General features: G+C 38.8%; 1 long non-coding RNA gene across 8 annotated transcripts in view; it reads left to right on the forward strand.

The window, feature by feature from the left end:
- The window catches only part of LOC141411521 (uncharacterized), a 385,125-nt gene that overhangs the window by 138,776 nt on the left and 222,168 nt on the right, over window positions 1-24,181 (forward strand). For all 8 annotated transcript variants that reach the window (XR_012436333.1, XR_012436337.1, XR_012436338.1 and 5 more), the window contains one exon: window positions 3,520-3,598. This is a non-coding gene — a long non-coding RNA (uncharacterized lncRNA). The remainder of the gene's footprint in view (window positions 1-3,519; window positions 3,599-24,181) is intronic.

A 24,181-nucleotide genomic window follows, 5' to 3' on the forward strand; every position in this document is an offset into this window, starting at 1 on the left:
TGCATAAATACCTATGCATATACAGGCATAGATACCTATGCATATACATATATGACATTTTAGGTTTTTTTATATTCGTTGGGGTTGTTTAGGTACAAGAGACAGAGACAGACTTTGCCTAACATAAACAAAATAGGATTCAATTCAATTTATTTTATGAGGCAGCTCTAAAGAATCAGATTTAGTCAAGAATCCTATACCTGCAAAGAATACTTCCCAGTCTCACCTGCCCAGACCTAAGTAAGGTGGGAATAATAAAGAAAATCATTTTAGAAAGGAAAATGATGAAAAGACGAGGCCAAGAATTAAAAGAAAAGTTCATACTAGTTAATAATCTAAGCTAGGAGGGTGATTAACCTGGTTTATTGGAAGACAGCATTTGTTACCCCAAAAGCCAGCCACAGTTCAGTAGGATACTAGGTTTAGTTGGATGGATTTTTAATTTAATAGCATTTAATATATATAGTCCTGTGCCTCAGAATTGATGGACTGCATATATGAAAGTATGTTCCATAAAGCCTAGGTGTGTAATACAGCATATCAAGTAGATTTGTGTAAGCAAGCGTAGTGATGGTCACACACAGGATTGACTATGGATGCATTTCTCTGAATTGTCTCCATCATTAAGCAACTCATGACAGTACCTAGATTTCCCTGTTTCAGAAATTACCACATTTGATTGGAAATGGATGCGCTTGGTAAATTCACTCTGGGAAGCATGGAAGTAGATTCTGGAAAATTACGTAATCTCTGATGAGAAAATTGTTTGCTCCAAAGGTAACAGACAGAAACCAAGCCAAATTCACATGACTTCAACACAGCATTGGAGAAAACATTGTTTCCGGTGTTTGGCTTCAACATCATCCCTTTTGCTGTCTTAGCTGGGATTTGCCCATACACTTACAGTTCTGACACAAGAACTTGCCCATTACCAGAGCGAAACCTGACCCCACTCAAGCTGAAAGGTATAGGGGCTCTGTGTTCTATTAAAACTTGCTGCAGTGTGTCTGAGACTGTAATTACCAGTTCACTGTGATTTACAAAAACGTTCTCCTGTGAGACATAATAATTAAACACAAAATAATTCTACTTGAGTAATTTAAACACTTGATCTGTCGCCTTGAATTTCTTCCAATCATAGTAAGGCTGGAATCCATTTGCCACACGGTGTCATCTACATATTCTACTTTCAATTTCAGGGCACACGGTTTCCCTTATCCTTCTGGGGCCTGTTTTGGGGCAGAAATTTCATATGTTTCAACGAATCATGCTTACGTTGGATGTCAACGTGATGCAGGTGTGTGGAGATTTAGAGGAAGGATTTGAGTCTGAGATATAAATGATTTGTTTTCAGATATGGTAGGCAAGAGAGACTTAGTTTTTATGACTAAATGGAAGAGTAATATATTTGGACATGTGGAATTCACATTTCTTCATTGTTCTTGGTGGGAAAGCCATAGCAAGAGAAATGGCTTTCTTTTCCCTTGGGGTTTTACTTAAATGGTGGAGAGTCACCAATCAACATTTGAGCCTCACATTGATGTTCTGCTTGGACTAATGAGTCACGTTGCCACAAGTTAATAATAGGGTCTTCTACTGTCAGGGGCTGGGGGACTTAAAGATGTTCAAATCAGACATACTGCCCATACTAGACCTGACTGTACTTAAGAAATCCCTAGAGGGAGACAGCATTAGAACAATTTCATAGGGAGAAATCTGAGCCAAATTCATGAAATGTCTATTTCACATATAAAGAACTAGTGCCCATATCTCCATCTTGAGTCTTAGAGACCTCAGAGACAAAATGGACTTCAGAGCTGATCCAAGCTCTGAACGGTTGCAGTGTAATGTGTTTGCCTGTGTTGGGAGTGACAGAATCTACTAACTCATCCAAAATCTCACAATAACACACTGAGTAGACAGTCATCTTAGCCTGATTTTGCAGACAGGAAAACCAAGGCACATAGATGTTAAGTGACTTGCCCTTCTTCCTGATGCTAGCAAGTAGCATCTAGTTACAGGCTGTTTGGGTACAAGGTCTGTGCTCTCCCCTTCCACATTGAAACCTACTGCGCTCACATATTGCTAATAAAGTATATTTGAAGCAAAAAGATAACAGACTACTATTGCGTCAGAGAATCCTCAGTTGTGCAGGGTACAGTTAGTCCATTCGATGCAGGAGTGGTGCTCAAATGTACCCATGATGTTGACATACATCCACCTTTCCTGGATGGAATTTCTATAATAGCACATTGGAAAACAGGGTATTATATTTCTATGCTACGTGACAGATTTATTTTAAATTCATGGCTTTACACAGATATGCTGAATAGCTATACGGATGATTTTAACTAGGTATTCAGTGTATATTGCAAGGGTGTGTTTTCCTCTAAAATGGCAGATAATGTGAAGGCTGTGTAAGAATGATTAAATTTGAGAAACATTGATTCTAATCCAAATCCTCTCCTTTTATAAGTGAGGTATTTAAGGTTTAGCTTGATAAAGTAGCGTATGAAAAGTAACACAGCTAAGTAGGATTAACTATGGATAACGCCTTTTTCTGACCTCTTACTAGGTAGTAGGTTCAATTTTAAGTATTGTCATGAGGCATATAATATTTAAATCTAATCACAACTTATTAGGTAATACTATTATGGAATTCGCATTATGTCTAATTTTCTTCAATGTTCTTGGTGGGAAAGCCAGAGCAGGAGAAATGACTTTCTTTTGTGGTTTTACTTAATCCGCAGAGAGATTCTATACTGTTATCATCTTACAGATAAGGAAACTGAGATTTAAAGACAATATGTAATTCGTACTGAGGTCAAATACTGGTAAGAGTTGAGTTGAACTAGAATCTCAGTCTTTCTTATTCTAGAGCCCCAGATGTTAACTACACAGCCACATTTCCAACTCATGTGAAGTGTTGGCAGTTAATTACAAAGCTGGTCCCCATTTGTATTTCTTTGGGAGTCACCCAGCTTCCCATTGTGTCTGCTGACTGAGATTAGTTACCATGAACTAAAGAAAAGGTAGCAGGTGTTCATGTTGAAGTTTACCCCCTCCAAATAAAATGACTATTTGAAAGTTACAAACTAAATGAAGTTCAAAGCAGAAAGCTATTAACATATCTGCACAGTAGCGAATGTTCCTGATATTACTGTGATGAGCTAATGCCACCGAAGAACAACAATCACAAACATTAAATGGTACATGCACATTGTTTTGCAATACTGTGAAAATGCTTTCAGACCAGTATGATGTAACACATTAAAGATGAGCCAAATCTAATTTAACCTCTGCAAGAATGCTCCCTTTCAACTTCCTCCTGTTCTATCCCTCACCTTGTTTTATATTTTCAAATTTCATTAGATAACACTTCCAGAACACATGATAGCCTTTAGATAAGTCTTTCATCAGAAATACAATCTCAAGGTTTTCTTTATAAACAGTGCCTTGATTAACTGGTGCTAACAAAAACGAAGCCAAGTTAACAATAACATCTGCTCTCCCTTTCAGCTGAAGACGGGCTACAGAAGTATCAGTGCTTTGTTGATATTCTATTGAAAATGAGAACCTGATGGAGCCAAGCTGCCAGGTAAATGTAAAATTATCTACTCTTGTGAGAATATGACCATCGTTGCCTGAGTTTTCTCTCATCAGTCATGGAAGCCTAGCGTGAGCATCTCCATCTTATAGACTTGAGAAACTGAGGCTAAGAGACATTAAGTTTTGTCCCCAAGGCAGACAACCAAGAGGAAGTGGAACCCATACATCTGTCTGGAAATTCTTGCCATCCTTCCCACCTGGGACAGGAGGAGATATGGCAAAGAGAAAGGAGTCTTTGGAATGGGTACATTTCCTTGGAGGATTTCCTCGTTATCTCACTTTCCCAAACACTTTTTGTGTGATTAAAAAAACTGCATTAATTACTGGTAAGGCTGGCTGGGCAGCATTTAAAGCAAATCCTCCTCAGATGTGTTGCCTCTAAGTGGAGGGTGGGGTATACCATAGAACATCATTTTGCTCTTTCTTCAAGAAATGGCCTGGACTATTGGCCAGTGACTAGCAGCCTGAACTCAGCATAAATTATCATTGATCAAATGAAGGCCGCTTCCTCAGGTCATCTTCTTTGTCCTTCCCTTGAAGTGCCCTGCACAAAAAGGTTTATCAGCTGAAGGCAGACAGTAGAAATCTCACAATGAACATTTTCATCTACAAACACCCAGATCTGTCACAGCTCAAAGAAGGACAATTCGTTCCAGCCTTTGGAATGGGTTGACTAATACCTAATCATAAAGGAACTGACTCTAAGATCCCATTGCCCTCTTCATGGTATCTGACACATTACCATGGCTCACGAGGCCTTCGGCAATGTGTTTTGCTGGTTCTCCACTTTCTCAAAATCATGATCACTCCCACTGCCCAGGGTTGCTGTGCCCACCCAGGAATGCCTGGGTTGGCTCCTCTTTGCTCCTTTCTCAGCTAAATATCACCTTTTCAGAGACCTTCCTCTGTATCAGGCATGACCTTTCGTGATCTTGTAATTTCTCATCATGCAGTAGATGCTCAGTAAAGTGAAACCAAGGATATGATACAGATTATAAATCTGTCTTTTTTTTTGGCAAAAGAATTATCCCAAGTTAATAGGGGAATGAATGTATGTAATGGAAAGGGCAATCAGTAAATTAATTATTAGCTGGATCTTATTTAGTCTCAGACCCTCTAATTTCCACTGAGTATGGTGGTGCATGCCTTCACCTCCCCTTGGGAGGTAGAGGTAGGAGGATCACAGTCTGAAGCTGGCTCTGGGCAAAAGCTCAAGGCCCTATCTGAAAAATAAACTAAAGCAAAAAGGACTGGGGACATGGCTCAAGTGGTAGAAGCGTGAGATCTTGAGTTCAACCCCAGTACCAACAATAACAAAAATCTCTATCTTCCATTAAATAGCATCTCTAGACTCTTTTCTAGTCCTTGAAATTATTGATAGAAGATTTGTGCTACCTTCCCAGCCCAATCCCTCATCCCTTCCCTAGTGGCTTTTTGTGTCCTATTGGTTTTTACTTGTCACTGTGTGACCATACCATTCTCCAGCTTACAGCATTTCATCCCATGCCAGTGCCCTTCATCAGTCTTTATCATGATATGAAAATAATTTATGACCCTGCTTGTTCTCATATCTTCACCTTCATTGCTCATCCCTCACTTTCTTCCTCTCTGACCACGGCTTTTCCTTCAGTTTCCTGGAACCACCATTTTCTCTCTTGCCTCTTGGCTGTGATCTGGAACACCTCTACCTCTACAACCTACCCTCCAAGTCATCAAACTAACACTTGTTCACCTTTCAGCTTTGAAGCAGTGGTCCCTTCTTCTGGAAGCTTCCCTAGTTACATTCCTTCTCTAGAAGGGGCTTTTCCAACACCTTATATTTCACCCATAATAGCAAGCAGACTCTTGTAATGCCCTAGTTCTCGGTTGCCTCTACCATCAGACTGCCTTTGTCTTGCACACTTGTTTACCCCCGTGTTGAGCATTTTGTTGTCATTCCGTAATTTTAAAAAAGAAGATAATAAAACAGAAGGATAGCTTACATGGATTTAAAGGAAATTTGGAGACTTTTTGTCAGCTGTCAAATTGTCTGCTAAGCCCACTAGATTCAGAAATCACTTTGGTCCTTTCCTCATTTTTGCATGATTACCAAGAGGCACTACAACCCCCTGGGGAGTCTTAGCTCACAGACCCTGCCATTTCGAGTGTAATGTAAGAAGCTCATTTCTGGAAGCAACATTGCGTGGTGATACCTTTCAGCAGAGTGAAAACTCGAAAAATAGGGTGGTCTCAGCCAAGGGTCAAATTGCAGATTCGATGCTTTGTGTGTTTGGCAGGGCCCGAGAGACAAATACATAATCACAGAGGTATGTGATCTGGTCTGAAAACTCGGGCCAGATAGGATGACATGGGGAGAAAGGCACACACACAAACACACAGAGCCATGAGCACTCCTGTTTGTAAAAACCACATGAATGAATGGCAACTTCCTACCTCTGAAGTGATTTATAAATTAAAATAATTGCTTCTTTGAACTGTTCAGATATTAATTGACCTATCACTAATGTAAGTACAGACTCCAAACCATCCAAACATTACCTAAACATTTGTATTCGCTTTATTCTGGAAATCCAAAAAAAAAAAAAAAAAAAACCCACAAAAATGGAGTCTTTGTTCTGGTGCCAAGGGTCATAAAGGAAAGCTATCATCTTTGATGACTCTGCAATTCTTTTTCTATTTCTTCATCAAATTAATTCTAAGTGAAATGGCGAGTGCTCTGAACTTGGGAAAGTTGGCCCATCCCCTCCCCTTTTAACAATCTCAACCCTGAGCACATGGATCTAGTTCTGCTCAGCTTACTGGTAATAAGAGCAGAGCAGAGCAATTCATTATTTTTTATTAATTCTAGCTTTGGGTACATATCCCAAACCACTGCAGATTGTGGGCGCCTGGCATTTCCTTCCTCAGTACAATGAGGGAGAAACAAAGTTGGCTGTGGCCCAGATTTGTATTATAGACTGAGAAGAGCTTGCTGGGAGCTGACTTGGCAAGGTGACCTTGACCTACCTTGAAAGGCAGGCACTTAGTTCTGGGGTCAGGAGTCCTAAGGCACTGGTTCTCAACTAGGAGAGACTTGGCCCCCTAGGGAATTTGGCCATGTCTGGAGAAACTTTTTGGTTGCTACAACTTGTGGGAAAGGAAAGAAAATGCTATTTGCTTGTTATGAGTATATTGTACAATGATGCCTTAATATCCCACAATGAATGCACGGCCCAATGGATTCTTCAGTCTACATGCAACACTGTTGAGATTAAGAAACCCTGCCTTCCAGGCTAATGGGCTAAATTCAGATCCAGTTTGCTTCTTGCTGGCTGTGTGATCTTGGCATGTTTCTTGACCTTTCTGGGCCTCAAGTTTCTCTTCTAGAAAATGAAGACAATGCTACAATATCTGCTGAGTTGGCATTCTATCAAGCATAGCCATTGTAAGGGTTTAAATACACACTATTTTTATTTTAGTAGAAATGGAAACTTCCATGATTTGAGGGGACACTCTCAACTTTTTTTTTTGTTGTTCCTTTTTTAGTTTTAATTGCCACGTCCTATTTGTACGTATTTTTGGCGTACAACACAGCAATTTGACACAGGTATACAGTGTGATGATTAAATATATCTTCTCATTTATCATTTCTGAGTTAGGAAACGTCACACTGTTCTTTTCTAGTTATTTTGAGATGTATCGTAAATTGTCAACACTAAATTGCACCACTGTGGCAGAGAACATGAGAAATCATCTCTCCTGTCTCACTGTTCTTGTACTCTCTAGTGGCCTGTACTCTGGGCTCTTCATCTGTGAGATCTGTATCCTTTAGCTTCCAAAAATGAGTGAGAACATGCAATACTTGTCTTTCTATGCCCAGCTGATTTGATTTACCATCATATCCTCCAGTTTCATCCTTTTTGTTGCAAATGACAGGATTTCACTTATTTTTTTATGACCAAATAACATTCTGCTGTGTATACATGCCACATTTTCTTTATGTACTCACATGCCAGTGAGCACCCTATCTGTGTGTGCTCTTTTTTTTTATCCCCTTTGATAGGATGATCTCATTTCCTTTGGCATAGCCATTGGGGAGACTGCTGAACGTATGGTTGTTCTATTTCTAGTTTGTGAGGAACCTCCATACTGCTTTCCATGTGGCTGTGTTAACTGACACTTCACCAACAGTGTATGAGAGTTCCCTTCGTCTTCATCCTCAACAACATTTAAACAAACCTTTTTGGTAATAGCACTCTAACTGGGGTAAGGGTGAGATGATGTCTCAACATCCAAATTTCAGTTCCAAAGCCAAGGTTTATTTTGCCTTTCTATTAGTGCATAATGGAAAGATACACAGTGAATTTCAATTCTATCTACAAAATAGAAGGATTTGACAATAATTGACTTTTCACTTGATATGGCTGAGTAGTATTAATTTCAAAATATGAAAGACCCATATGTTTTGACTTAGAATTGATCCAGAAAGGATCAATTATTAATAAAACCATTTCTATCATCTATACAGATCCATGATTATGATTACTACACCAGAAATACAGTAATACTTGCTTTAATTCAAATAGTTTTAAAAAAATGAAAGCAGAAGAAAACACAGATTTTTCAGTTTGCAAAATCTATTGCTCCAAAATGCCCAAAGGGATGAAAGAAAATGGAAATATAAGTCATATTCTGATGTTTTTCCATGTCACATTAACAAGTAATGCCAGATTAAGTGTGGGAATCAGAAAATGTGACTTCTACACAAAATTGAACGTTTCTTTAAATAAAGAACTCAATTTGAATTTATGACATGTTTGTACAAAAAAGTTTTTTGAAATGACTTAAAATAATTATAAATTATATATAATATACTATTATATAAAAATTATTTAAAATAATAGAATTCACATACAATTAGGCTGCCAACGTTTTATGTCAACTCTGAAAAGCACTTTCAACAATTTGACATGTGGAACTCACCCTCTCCCAATACTTCTTAGCAGTGCAGTTTCATTCCTTGTGCTAGTCCTTCTTTAATGGCTTAAAGAGCATAGTGTTTTGGTCATTCTGCAAATATTTTTGGTGTGCCAAGTATGTGTTACTGCTGAGATGGTTGCTGAGGACATATTCATACTTTGGAACTCACAAATGCTAGAGAGACAAAGCAGCTTGGCGAGGACTCAGAACTCTGCAGTCAGAGAGATGACTTCTCGTGGAGTTATTCTTAGCTGGTGGTCCTTTGGCTACTGATCAGCTTGCCTGGACCTTCATTTCCTCACGTGAAAATGGGCTGGCAGAATCTTTTCCTAAGTTTCTTGAGAGGATGCTGAGGGTAGGCTTGCAATTTCTTAAGAAAATTTCTCCAGAATGGTTAGCTATGCAATGACCACTGTGTTATTTTCATAGTCCATAAAAGGGCTGTTTTTCAACATTGATTGGAGAATTTAAAAAGCACTGCAGATCAAAGGCTGAACAAACCATTTTTTTTAGCACAGTGTGTATGAGGTTACCAAATGGAGCCAGCTGTCACAAAAATAAGAGCCCAGGATTCCTGTTGTTGTTGTTGCTTTAAAAACAACAAAGAACTTCTGATGGCCAATTGGATATTTAGTCCAGTACTTAGACAAGCTTCTCTATACTGCATTGTTTACACATTTTCCTAGATGCAGCGTAGTTAGGAAACAAGACCTACACTATGCATCCACAGCCAGCTCATGACAAAATCTTCGAGGGCAGTAGAGAAAAAACTCAAATGACATGGCAAAAAATCAAAAGAGTGATGTTCTTCTTAAAATAGATACATAATATTTATCAGTTTTCTTATTCTAAAATCAACATGTTTCCTGTGGAAAATACAGGACAAAAAAAGAATAAAATGCAAAAATTCATCGCTAATCTTAATGCTCAGAGATAATGATTTTTTTCACATGTACACATAAAATGTTGCTTTTCTTCCATGAAATTTTCTTATTTCATTTACTACTATATCAGGATCACTAAATGTTCTTATAGAGTATGGAGCAGTTAACTTTTGGGGGGACGTGCCAAACTATAAATATGTTAGGCTTTGTGGACCACGCAGATTTTGTCACAGTACTTACTTTCTACAGACTATCCGTGAGTGAAGAGATGTAGCCAGATTCCACTCATGGTAGTCTGCACTTTTCCCCTGGTTTATGGTTTTCTGACTCCAATAAAAGAGCATCGTCAATTACTATATTAGGTCATTAAATTTAATTATACTAGTGTATCATCAATAAGTATCTTTCATTATGATAGTGATAAGAGTAAATATAACTTTGTAATCCTCTGTGTAATGGAAATTTCTTTTGTTTGATTATGTTTTGAGATAAGGTCTAGCTCTGTAGCTTAGGCTAGTCTGGAATTCTCAATCCTCCTGCCTCAACCTCCTGAGGCCTGGGATTACAGTTGTGTGCCACCATGTCTGGCTTAGAGATTTCTTAAAGAGCTGTCTTGTGCATATTTTTGGGAATTAGATATTAAACAAAAAAAATTTTTGGAGGTTGATTTAAAAATGCAAGAACTTGCCCTGGGTTGGATCCTTAGAACCAGAAAAAAAAAAAAAAAAGAGGAAAGCAAGAACTCTGATGCTGCCTGTGATTATGTATGTGCTGGTGTCCTAAATCCCGAATGAGGTCTTCAAGGAGACTTCTCAGACAATATTACTCCTGCTTAGGAAAGAGCCTTTCCATTGTGTCACATGGAGAGTGTGAATCCAGCCCTCTGCCACTGCTACTACCAATATCCTGATAGCATTTGTTACTAGATTGTTCTCACGGGGAAAGAGTCCTTGAATCAATTCCTTTGTGTTGAATTCTGTGGAATCACAAAGCACGGTTTGTAGGCTGTACTCCCTAGAAAGACAACCTTGGACAAATATTAGTGGTCAGGAGGTATAATAGGCAGCGACTGGGGCTCAGTCCTTGTGCACAGAGTAGGCTAGAAGCTGGATGGACAGAGGACAAGGGTGAGCAAAGATGCAATCTCCATAAAGGCTCACTTGACCTCACTGGACACTCTAAAGCTGCTGTGGCCCTTTGGTATTGTTCTGAGTTGGAAAGAGGGTCCAGGACTTTATATCCTGAGACCACCCTTGGGGAGGTGAGACAGCTCTCTTCAGTAGAGTCTTCTTACAAAGAAAGTCAACAGTCAAAGGTGGCCTCTGGCAGCATTCCCAGTAGCTGGGAGTGAGTCTGACATTCATGAAGGGGTTTCTGAGTAGCAGCTCATGGAATCTACCATTTCATGGGTCAAGTCCAGATGTAAAACTTGCCTTAGACAATGGTCCATTCATAGTTTGAAAAATCATTGTGTTGCTATTTTGGAGCAAAGTAGAATTTGAAGTCCATTTTAATTAAGCCATGAGGCTTGATAATTTCATTCAGCCATCCCCTAAATATCAATACCTGCAAACACTCTCTGTGGAAGGCACTGTCAAGTATGTGTGAGTTAGATTTTAAAAGCTCAAACTAGGTATCATGGCACATGCCTATAAGCCCGGCATTCGGTAGGCTGAGGCAGGAGGATCATGAGTTCAAAGACAACCTGGCCTATATATAATGAGATCTTGTGCCCACAAAACAAATTAATTAATTAAAGAAGAAAGAAAAAGAAAAGAAAAAAAATTCAAGGCAAGGGTCTTATTCTTGGGAACTTACAGTCCTTGTGGGAAAATGTGGGACTCTGAGTTACAAGGCGACAATATTGGGGATGATATGATGATGCTTGGTCCTAAGAAACCATGGCTCTCCCAACCAAAATACATAGGAAAGAATTCTCATTTTATTTTTTAAACTGTGCCCCTTCATAACTCTATTCAGAAATGGTAGTGGTAATAATCATGACCCCATTTCTGTTGCATAGAGACCTGGGGTTGGAAACAAAAAGTGGAGGTAGCCAGACTAGGAGATTGGTATCACAACCAAGATTCATTGTTACCAAAAGACACATAGTGACCTGAAGTCCCTTGTGTCAGTGAAGCCAACTCTCAGAACCATGATCTATAACCTCCTTTTGGATGTCACATTTTCCCTCCCCTGGTGATTGCATAAAATTCGCCAGTATATTGAAATACACTACAGAGATGACGCAGGAGGTCCCAGTGAATAAAAATGCTTTATTAAAAGATATACTTTGGCTCATAAATGGAATGCAACTTCAGCTTCTTTTCACCTGCAAGTCAAAAATGACCTCCCTACATGATTAAAAAGCCAAAGCAAGACTTTATACTGATACCTGGAGGTTGTGAACCAAATTCAAGAGTATGAAGCGGTATTTGTTGAATTCAAATGAGGCAAGATAGATCTAATTTGGATCACTTAAAAAGTTGTAACACTTACTCTATGTGAGCTCTATGAGGAAATATACACCCATGTGGAAACACTGGCCATCAAATAAGGTTTTCCCCTGTGAGATCAATCTGTACCAGTGACCAACAGTTTCCTTTACTCCTCCATTCATTTATTCACTCTTTCATTTGATATGGACTAAAATATCACTTAGTATTTCATATCACTGTCTACATGGATGGATGCCCACAGCTGGGCAGTACAGAGCCTATCCAACGAGATTCATTAGTTGTGGTTCAACAGCATCTAGTTAGTGAGTGTGCTCCAAGCCCTGTCTGGGGCATTGAGAATGGAGCAGTGAGCAAGACAGACTTATTAACCTCATGGACATTTTTTTGGATGAAGTTAGACCAAAAAGAATGAGTATCTATGAAAACCAAATAAATACAAATTGAGGTCAGTTCTATGAAGTACAGAAGAGGATGGTATATGGATTTGAACTAGGGGACCTACTATTCTGGGATAACAGGGAATAAGTTCTGAGGATGCAATATTTGGGTTGAAGCCTGAAGAATAAGTAAGTTTGTGAATGTGACAACCAGGATAACAGAAGAGGTTTAGGAAAAGAAACAGTGTACAGGTCAGGAGTGAGCACAGAACAGCTAAGGAACTGAAGCAGGCTCTAGTCACTAGGATGGAGAAATGGAACAGGGAGGAGAAAGGATTACAAGGACAGTCAGGGGGTTGATTTTTTGGGACTTTGAAGAATACTGAATATTTTGTTCCCTTTCCTATAACAGAAGGAAGACATTGGATGCCCTATGTAGGAGAGTAGTCACCTTTAACAGGGTTAAACTATCTGAAATGAGGAGGAGTCCTTTGAGGCGAACCAGAGTACATCTAGTTGATAAGATAGGGAGAGGGTATTTGATTGGTACAAGTGACAGACAATGGTGGTGGCTTGCTGTAGGGCAATGCCACAGAGGAAGGGATGGGGTGGACAAATCAAAATGGTTTTCAAATGTAATGACCTGACCAAATCTCACTTTGCTATTTTCTGGCTAGTACATGAGTTATTTGACCTTTGAGTGCTCTCACACAATACAAATTATCAACTATTGTGAGTGACTCTGCAAAAGGCAGAATTTTTTGATGTTAACATCAAAGACCATTGTAATCAAGTCTTAGGTTTGCCTATTAATATGTCAGGTAGCCAATAAAATAATCATTGCCCTTTTATATATCAAAAGCCTATTTGACAACCTCAAATTTAATCCTTTCCTGTTCTATCACAGGGCAACTGCCTCAATGGGATAAAAGAGATAATACATCCATAGTCCTTCCGACAATGGCTGCCAGGGCATAATTACTGTCAGCTCCTTTTTACCACTGCAATTATTCATACCTATATCTTGTTGAAGGCTTGAATGAGAACTAATCACATCCCTTTTCCTCAATGTTGGATACCAAAATTTGAGAAAATTGATGTAGGAGATATGAAAATATTAGCTTTAGTGTCAAAATGGCTGAATTTAAGAATATGGATTGGAAAATCCAATTTCAGAATTGGATTTTCTGTTCACACCTCCTAAATCTAGTAATTGGCATCCAGTACTCGAAGATCCCGTGTATCTGCAAATCTCCAATTCTCTCTTGCTTCCATCAGAGTTAGAGAGGGTCTTACATAGACCTGGTCCCTGGCCCTAACTCAGGTGAGCTCCACCATCAAAGAACTGGAAGGAACACTCTCCTCAGGGGAGTCATAGAGCACATAAGTTGAGAGCCTGAATCCTGCAGCTGTATTGCACAAGGAATCCTGGCTGTGCCAAACCACAGTGCAAGTCTCTCAGTATCTCTGTGACTCAGTCTCCTCATGTGTAAAGTGGGAAGAATAATAGCACTTCCTAATAGGATGTGTGTGAGGTCTGAATAAATGGAAGGGTTTGCATCTGGCCTATAGAAACTCAAATATGCATTTGTCATTAACACTATCTGGAGAATTGAATCCAGAAAGTACTGTGCTGCATATGCATCTCCAGACTCCAACCGGAAAGTTTATTCTCCCCAAAAAGAAGAGCAAAGAAGGGGGCCAAAGAGAAGCATTGCTTCCATTCTTTGCCTCTCTGGGAGTGGAGTGTCTGCTGAACATTGAGCAGAGTGGAGGAGGTGTTTACTTCCCGCATATTCTGTCACTCCACCCAGTCTACCTCAAATCTGTCTCATTCTTCAAGTCCCTGTCTTCATTGAATAGAAGGTGCTTTGTTGTCATCATATACTTCCATAACACAGGAATACTCATTGTGCTTTGCATCCAGTTGGTGCTCAATCAAAGCCTGATGGGACTGAAGATGATCATCTTTGCCTCTGAGAGATACTGTTCCTAACAGACTAAGTGGTCAGGGGCTGTGTCTGGGAGCAGTATCCAAACCTCTAATGGGAAGTATGAGGTCCCATGTGTGTACCCTTTTTGTTCAGAACTTTTAGCCTTCTGGACCCTAACTGTCAGGATCTCCTAACACCAGAAATCGATGACTTCCCTAGCAATGGGCAAACACTTACACTGACATTCCTCATTGTGCCTTTTTCTGATCAGAATTTCTGGGCTTCTGTGTCCAAAGTAGAAGTGGGGAATTGAGAGTTTATTATAAGGTGAACACATTGAGGTATTTGGTCCCTCATATGTACATTCATAAATTAGGTTAAACTAAACATTTAGCTTAAATGTGACTATTAAGTAAGCTAGGGAAAGCAAATAGGAGAGTAAGAAGCCAAGAACATCAGAAACATGAAGATGGAGCAGGTCATAGAAAACATCACAGAAATATTGCATAAAATATTATGTTGAATGGCAGTTATGGTTTTATTATGAGAAATATAAATTTCCTACCTTATGCTTGCTATTCTGAAACTATCTTTATTTCTTTAGTGTTTATTATCTGCCCTTCCAATTGCAGCATACATTCAATGTACTTTTGTCCTTGTATTTATGTCTACAGCCTCATAGCTCAGGGCAGGGGTTGGCCAAATCTCTCCTACTTTCTGTTATCAGAAATAAAGTTTTACTGCAACACCAGCCGGCCTTTTTGTTTATGTATTGTCTGTGGCTGTATTTGCACAACATCAGAACTGAGTAGTATGGCAGATTGTGTGGCCCTCAGAACCAAAACTTTTGCCACCTGACCCACGATGGAACGTGTTTCCTAATTTCTGCTTAAACCCTGATTGACACAAATGAAGCACTTAACCAACACTTGTGGAATGGAAAGTGAGTAAATACATGGACACATGTAGATATAAAGGGGAAAAATGCAGATAAATCAAGGAATGAGACTATACTTGGAATATTTTTCTTTTTAAATCCTGTTGCTTATTTAATACTATCAGATTTTTTTAAAAACAGAAGGAAAGTTTAAAAACAAATAGTATCACCCATGTAGATCATGGGGAATACTGTGTTAGAGTCTTTTGGTTTAAGAATTGCTACGATGCTAGATTAGTGAGTGATGAGCTCATGTTCTCATTTTTAGTTCAAAAGCAAAGCATCCTTGTTAATAATTATCCTTCTAATTATGAATTAACAGTGGGGGAAGCCAACCCATGGGATTAACTTGAGAAACAATTTCACAGTAGACTGTGGGTTGTTCAAACATGAATGGAACAGACCCAACTTGTGGAGAATGTAAATAATATTTACCAAAGTGGTCATTCATCAAAATTAATTTGATACAAGACCCCATGAGGCTTTTTTTTTAATATATTTTAGTCTCTAACCTAGACATGACATGAATTGGTAAGTCACAGAGCTTCAAGCTAGCTCTGTCCTCCTTAGTTGAGCTATTCTTATTTTGCCTTCAAAATGAGCCTTCCTTGTTTAAAACTCAATCTATTAACCAAGAAAAGAGCAATGAGCCTTTATGTTTTAAAAAGATTTTAAAAAAGAAAGAAAAAAAAGAAAATAGAAGAGGCATTTGTTTCACACTGAAACAAAATTGGTCTTGCTGTCTGGCTCCGCCCATCTCCATCCGGCTGTGAATCTGGTTGATTTTTTTTTTATACCTACTTGCTCATTTGCTTAATGGTCCTTTAGGGGCTTTTCTAACTAGTAGCACAAGCCAAGAGAGGAGAAGCAAGCTAGTCACCAAAAGGTTGCATTTTTTTAAAAAGCTATTTTGCATACTTCATTTCACAAAGAAACAACAGTTCTAAGAGATTGGGAACATTAATTTTTTACAGGCAAAATATTCATCTTTAATGCACACTGTGTAGGTTAAAAGGTAATGTGAAGCTTGTGTATATTTGCCAGAGTAATGCTATTCAAAATTTCTCCTAGTTCCCTATTGCAAAAGACTTTTACCCACTGTTTTTGCTGTTTTCCTTTGCATTTGGAAGCTCTGGAATCAAATGCAATTATGAGTTCATATTGGATTTGGGGGGCATGTGTCTGGATTTACATACATTTAGTTTTTAATGAGCAGTAGTGCCAATTAATTGGATTTTTTTAAATCTATTTTTGTTAGAAGTTGGCTTTAAAAAAAAAAAAAAACCCACAGTGCCCCAGAAAGAGATATGGTTACCTTGAAAGACTTTGTTAAATATGACTGCTTCATCCCTCCCCCGACCCCCATTTATAATTAGTCCTTAAAATAGTGAGGTTAAGTGGTATCTGATTATGATGGACCTGGCTTCTTGTATTTGGAAAAGAGAGCAAGAAATGAGTCTGAAACTCAGGATTATTATACAGCTCTTTGTAAAGTTTCACTTCATAATTGACCTTGCCTTAATAGAGAGGTGAAATGTCTTAGACTGAACAAGATGAGGCCACAGTCCTGGGATGATAACACTGATATCTGTGAACATTTAGGGAACAAAGAGGCCAGGTGAGACAGAATGCCAAAGGACACCAAAAGTCACAGTGCCAGAAATGGAGCAGGAATGCTATCTGCAAATCTTCTTCATAAAGGACATATTTCCTTAGTCTAATAACACATCTGTCTACACAGTTTCACATGTAGGATATCACTTAAGCCCCTTTTTGCTCCATATCTAAGTTTCAGGAAGTCCAGCAGCCATGTTCTATGCTTTTATTAGGTTGAGTATATCCAGATGATTTTAATAGTTTTTTAAGGACATTAATTTCCTGCTATTTCAATGAAAACCATTTGCGAGATGAATTTAAAGCAAATCTATTGCTTGTCAACACATACCCTCTTTATGCAAAAACACCACTCTTTTATAACAGCCAACAAAACAACTCAGAAACAGTCATGAGCTGCTTGTGACATGGGAGAAAAATACCATAATGCAAACATTTAAGGATGAAGATTGTGAGTGTTATGGATGCCCTAGTATGTTTCTGCGATTCCTTCCCCCTGTGTGACTTGGATCTTGCTACCCTGCATGCTGAAAGATAGGAGTCTTGGCTACTGGAGTCCCTCTCTGGAATTATCCTCAGCCAAATATCTTTGTCCTAGGTCATGCTGCTCTGGGTTTGATTGGTGAGCACTGTACACATGCATGAGGAGTGAGGGGAGGTGCTCAAAGATCTTGTCCCCTGATGCCAGGTGATCTGAGAGCCATCTCACCTCTAAATCTCCCCTTGAAAGCAACCGAGGCCTTTGCTGTGACCACAACACAGCTCACCATCTCCTTCTGCCCATTCTACTTCCTGAAACTTTGTGTGAGGTTTAATCTCAAGAGAATGCCTCACTACCACCTATGCAAATCTCCACTTCCCAGCCAACTTCCCAGGAATCCAATGTAAGATGTGAAGCATATTCCTTCCCAATTTCTCCTTCATTAGTTTTACTTTTAACTCTTTACTATGGAAATATCTAAATGTACAAAACCCATGAAAATAATATAACTCATCTACCTTATCACCATCTTTCCATTTTAATATTATCTGTTTTTAAAGACTATGTTTTTTAAAAATAATTTCATCCATAAATACTTCAACTTGTATCTGACATATGCAGGGCTTTTTGTTTGTTTTTAGTGGTACTGGGGTTTGAATTCAGACTTTGCATTCTACCACTTGAGTCATGCCTCCAGCCTGTATAGAGTTTTTTTTTTTTCAAATCTAATAGCCACAATGATATTATGACATGTAAAATTCGCCATAATGTCTTAATACCATCTAAAGTCTAATTTGTATCTAATATTCTTCAGTTGTTCCCCAAATGTATTTTTTATAGTACACATTGATTTGTGAAGTGTTATTTCCACTTCAAGGACTCATATTCAAGCAGTCATTATTTCTCCCCAAGATTCTTACCAGAACCTTTCATCTGATCTTCTTGTCTCTATTCTTACCTCCTTCCTAGGATGCCTTTCTTGCTACCACGTCATCAGTTTAATTTTCCTAAGGTCCAGCTCTGTTCTTAATAGTCCATATCACAAAAATTGTCAGAGTCCCCAATAGTACTGTTTCTGAAATTAGTCCATGGAACAATAGTCTGACAGCACTCTTTAAAAAAGAAAAAAAAATCATAATAAAATGGATATTCCCTTCCCACCCAAATCTGGAAAGTGCTAGGAATCCTATCCTATTCTTTGATTTTCATAATGTATATTATTAAAGACTCTGAGTGATCCTGCAGTAAAGACCCCACTGAATCTTTTAATCCTGTATTTTCCAAACCTGTCTGGCATTACAATGCTGTATGTAACTCATGTTAACCCCAAACTCTTAAGTTGATACAAGAAAGAGTAGGAAATACTCTGGAGTTAGTAGGTATAGGTAAGAACTTTCTCAATGAAACCCCAGCAGCTCAGCAACTAAGAGATAGCATAGATAAATGGGACCTCATAAAACTAAAAAGCATCTGTTCATCAAAAGAAATGGTCTCTAAACTGAAGAGAACACCCACAGAGTGGGAGAAAATATTTGCCAGCTATACATCAGACAAAGGACTGATAACCAGAATATACAGGGAACTTAAAAAACTAAATTCTCCCAAAACTAATGAACCAATAAAGAAATGGGCACGTGAACTAAACAGAACTTTCTCAAAAGAAGAAATTCAAATGGCCAGAAAACACATGAAAAAATGCTCACCATCTGTAGCAATAAAGGAAATGCAAATTAAAACCACGCTAAGATTCCACCTCACCCCTGTTAGAATAGCCATCATCAGCAACACCACCACCAACAGGTGTTGGCGAGGATGCAGGGAAAAAGGAACCCTCTTACACTGCTGGTGGGAATGTAGACTAGTACAACCACTCTGGAAAAAAATTTGGAGGCTACTTAAAAAGCTGGACATCGATCTACCATTTGATCCAGCAATACCACTCTTGGGGATATACCCAAAAGACTGTGACACAGGTTACTCCAGAGGCACCTGCACACCCATGTTTATTGCGGCACTATTCACAATAGCCAAGTTATGGAAACAGCCAAGATGCCCCAGCACTGACGAATGGATTAAGAAAATGTGGTATCTATACACAATGGAATTTTATGCAGCCATGAAGAAGAACGAAATGTTATCATTCGCTGGTAAATGGATGGAATTGGAGAACATCATTCTGAGTGAGATTAGCCTGGCCCAAAAGACCAAAAATCGTATGTTCTCCCTCATATGTGGACATTAGATCAAGGGCAAACACAACAAGGGGATTGGACTATGAGCACATGATAAAAGCGAGAGCACACAAGGGAGGGGTGAGGATAGGTAAGACACCTAAAAAACTAGCTAGCATTTGTTGCCCTTAACGCAGAGAAACTAAAGCAGATACCTTAAAGCAACTGAGGCCAATAGGAAAAGGGGAACAGGTACTAGAGAAAAGGTTAGATGAAAAAAGAATTAACCTAGAAGGTAACACCCACGCACAGGAAATCAATGTGAGTCAATGCCCTGTATAGCTATCCTTATCTCAACCAGCAAAACCCCTTGTTCCTTCCTATTATTGCTTATACTCTCTCTACAACAAAATTAGAAATAAGGTAAAATAGTTTCTGCTGGGTATTGAGGGGGGGGAGAGGGAGGGGGTGGAGTGGGTGGTAAGGGAGGGGGTGGGGGCCGGGGGGAGAAATGAACCAAGCCTTGTATGCACATATGAATAATAAAAGAAAAATGAAAAAAAAAAACACTCCGCAGAAATTGTACTCTGTGGAACACCCTTTGGAAATTGTTGACTTCCTTGAATGGCGTTCAAGGCCCTCGAGTCTGACCTCAGCCTGACCTCTTGCTACATCCTCTAAGTACTAGGCATGGAACATTCTTTTCATATTTATTCTTCTGCTATTTGGTCCCCTCTGCCTTGGGTGATCTTTTTGTACCATCCCTTTTGTTGGACTCCATTGCATGTTTCAAGTTATAGATTATCCAAGAAGCCTTACATCGATCTCACAGCCAGAAATGATTTTTTCTTTCTCAAAATTCTCAAAGTGCAATATATATAGCAGCAAGAAAGACACCAGGTGCTGAATCACTGCTTTGGAGATACCCAGCAAGAGGACTTTTTGTTTGGCTGTTTGAAACAGGGTTTGCTATTAGCTAAGACTGGCCTGGAACTCATTATGTAGCCCAGACTGGCCTCAAACTGGGGTTCTCCTTCCTCAGCCTCCTGAGTGCTAGAATCACACAGTTGTGCAACTCTAACAATAGGAATTTTTTTTTCTGCAAAACAGAAATAATATGGCATTTATCTCATATTGTTGTTCTGTGGATTAAAGAAGAAAGCTTTTTATGAGAGATATTAAATCTCAGGTCTTCAGGTCAAGGATAGAACACAATTTATCTTTGTTCTTTCCAGGGATGAGTTGGCTCAGTCCTGAATACAACAGATCTTGATTTTTTTTTTCTTTTTGCTAAATTATTGTTCTCTGCTATACACCGAGATTCTAGAATGTGCATTTTCTTTATAACATATTGATGGAACTAAACTATCTGTGTCTTTGGAGGGGAAGTCTATGTTTTAGGCTGTGATAATATATCATATTTGTACTCATATACTCGGATGGGCTCTAGAAGGTCACTTACCTTCTCTGGATCTTAGTTTCCAGAGTTATAAAACTTTAAGCATAAAATTTAGGCTATATCAATAACTTTCAAAAATTTTGTATGTCATCAAGAATTTTTACAAGTTAGTGTTTCCTCATGATTTCAGAGAACTTTTTCAAAGCAGACAGCTTCAACTAAAATAATATTCAATGATTTCTCCATTTTTTTCTATCCAAAGTCATATAAAAACTCTCGATATTTTCTCTTAAACATCTTGTCACTTAAAAATGGGCCCCTTCTCCCGGGCTTTCGAAAGTATTAGACCACAGAATTGAGACACTCACCATGGCCTTCCCGTATTCCTAACGTATAAGGAACAAGAGTTGGCAACTACTTCTCTTGACAATTTTTATGGTCCTTTTCTTGCTTAAAATTTCTGTGATGCTCTAAAATAAACCAGATCTCTTACGAGTCGGTTCTTGCAGTTTGTTCACCATTTCTGCATATGCTTATGTAGCTGTGTAACGGTAAAGGGACCAAAGACATGCAACCCAGTTTAGTGGGACAGACTTTTCAACCTCAGGGATAAAGAGCATCATCCAGACAAATAAGGCAAAGAGAATGGAGGCAGGAACAGTGATCTGGCAGAATGAACTGGCCCCAGTGCCAGAGGCCAGAGAGGGTTTGGTACATTGGGAACTGTGTGTACATGTGTTACAGGAAAATGGAGGGCGGGGATGAGGTTTCTAGAAAGGGCTATAGAGGGAGAAGTTGATTGGTAACTCTTTATCATCCAGACTCTAACCCATATTAAGACATTTATCCTAAGGACAATGAAGAACCATGGAAGAATGTTAAGGCAAAGAAAGACAAGACCCGTTTGTACATTTTAAAATATCACTCCAGAGACTGTTGGGGAGGAGCAAAGAGTTGAGATAAACCTTAAGGCAATGAATGTTGCTATTACTGAAAATTGTACTGAAGATTAGTGGTTTGTTGCTGTTGCTCTTTCCCAAAACTGGGTCAGGAAATCAATGTAATAGGTTATGGCCAGCATTAAAAACATAACAAAAATTAAAAAAAACATAGGAAGAAGATGAAGAGAACAAAGAACATTGGAACACACTGTGTGTATAGGGGTGTTGGTTCATGAAACGTTTTTGTAGCTTACTATTTGAATTGTACAGTTGTGTGTGCATTTATACTGGGTGACAACGTGAAATGTATTTTTTCTAACTATGTGCTAAGGTCAAGAACACTTGCCCAACTTGACTCCAGATCTAGGGAAGCCTTCTTACAAATGCCTGCTACAAGTTACCATGGGAACCAGGTGGCAAATATGAACACAGCAGCACAAATCCATCTCTCTTACTGAAAACTGGGGCTCAAGAGAACAGGTCCTGGAGCCGATAGGTAAAAAACCTGCTGACAAATCAAAGTAAAAGGACTTGCCACAGAAGGCCAGTAATAGACTGCTTCAGAAAGATGCACAGTTTCAATGTATTTCTTGATCTGCAGTGGCAGTTCTGGGCCATCTCTGTGGTGTTAGATATTTGTGGTCTTCTCAACTTCCTGTGGTTCCCTCACTTTTTTGCTTAGCATTTACCATGGGAGAGCTGGGACCAGCCATCTGTGTAGGGAACTTCAAAGATGTGTTTTGGTTTACATTCTGTTACAATGAAGTCAATGCAAATTGTTTTTATATTGCTTTTTAAGCTTTCTTTTTTTTTTTTATTTACTTGTTTTTGGAGGGGAGATAATAAGGGGAGTGAATGAGTACTGACCGTGATTTGTTATATGGTATTGGTTTGGTTTAAAAAAACACAAATCCAACAGATGTTAGTTTTGCTTCATTGTTTTCTGTGGGAATGCACATTTTATTATTTTTCAAATTCTATTTGCATGCAGATTTGTCATAGAAGGGGAAAATGCTAAATTTCTGTTTAGACATTCACTTTAACAGTGGCAACTTGCCATATTCTCTTTTCCTTTCCTATTTTTGTTTGAGAAACAGCACAAACCTTGCCTTGAACTTGAGGCTGACCTGAACAATTAGCTCTTTAAAGGGCTAATTGAACCAGCATGGTGGTGTACACCTGTAATCTCAACACTTCAGAGGTTGAGAAGGAGGATCATGAGTTCCAGGCTAACCTAGGCTACATAGTGAGACCCTGTCTCAAAAGAAAAAGAAAAAAAAAAGTCCAACTGATAGGCATCAGGGAGAAGGTTGTCAACAAGATTTTAGAGTGAACCAGAGGGAATGTTCGAGTGAACTGAATCCAGTTCCTAAAAATCATACAGACAAGTCAGTAGAGCTTCAGAGAAGTGGAGACTTACACGAGGACATGAGCTCACTGTTAGCACACCTGGGCCTAGAAACAAGATCAGGAAGGATGCACACGGCTCTTTCCATCGAGCCTCACTGCCTCCTCAAGTGCTTGGCCATAGCCCCTCCAAGGTGGCAGATGAGAAACAAGACCACGCAAATCAGATAAATCCAGTATACATTTTGTTACTGACAAATAATTTCAAATGTAATTGCTGTAGAATTGGACGTTTTGTTTATTGGTTAATTGAGTTCATAATCACGGTAAGACTCTCTAGAGAAAACTGAGACTTTATTAGGAATATTTACTATGACAGATGATAGGATGGAAAAAATTTCCCTAAGAGTTCATATTTCTTATCTGATATGTAGAAAATTTCCTCCCAGAATTACTATCAAAAGTGATAAATTACAACCAAAGGAATTTTCTGCAAAGTACACTCAAATTGGAACCAAGGGGAAAAAATTCTAATAATTTAGACCAGGGCTTCTCAAACTCAGCACCACTGACATATTGGACCAGAAAATTCTTTGCTAGAATTGGACTTTCCCTGATTATAGGATGTTTTAGCAGCTTCCCTGACCTCAACCCACCAGAAATCAGTAACAGACTCCTAGTTGTCACAACCAAAATGGTATCCAGACCTTGCCAAACACCCTGGGGGGGAGGGGACAAATAGACCCCAGTTAAGAATAACTAAGTTAGACAAGTATGGATATTTAAAATTTAAGGGGATAGCTCCTGTATTAAGAAGGGAGGTAGACGGTATTCTTCTCTATTATAAATATAATAAATACTTATGATAACAAAATGTAGAGTCATGTTGCTCAAGAAATGCCAAATTGCCTTAAGGTTAGTCTCAGCAGAATGTTATAGTCAACAAAGGTATAGATCTGACATCCCCAAATCAATGAAAATAAATTTAGGTGTCTGCCAAAACCTCCTCTAAAAGAAATGGGGGCAGGAAATATAGTTCATGACAACAAAGTGCCCTTACATCTGTCTT

This window comes from Castor canadensis, chromosome 10 (assembly GCF_047511655.1).
Source record: "Castor canadensis chromosome 10, mCasCan1.hap1v2, whole genome shotgun sequence".
Lineage (NCBI taxonomy): Eukaryota > Metazoa > Chordata > Mammalia > Rodentia > Castoridae > Castor > Castor canadensis.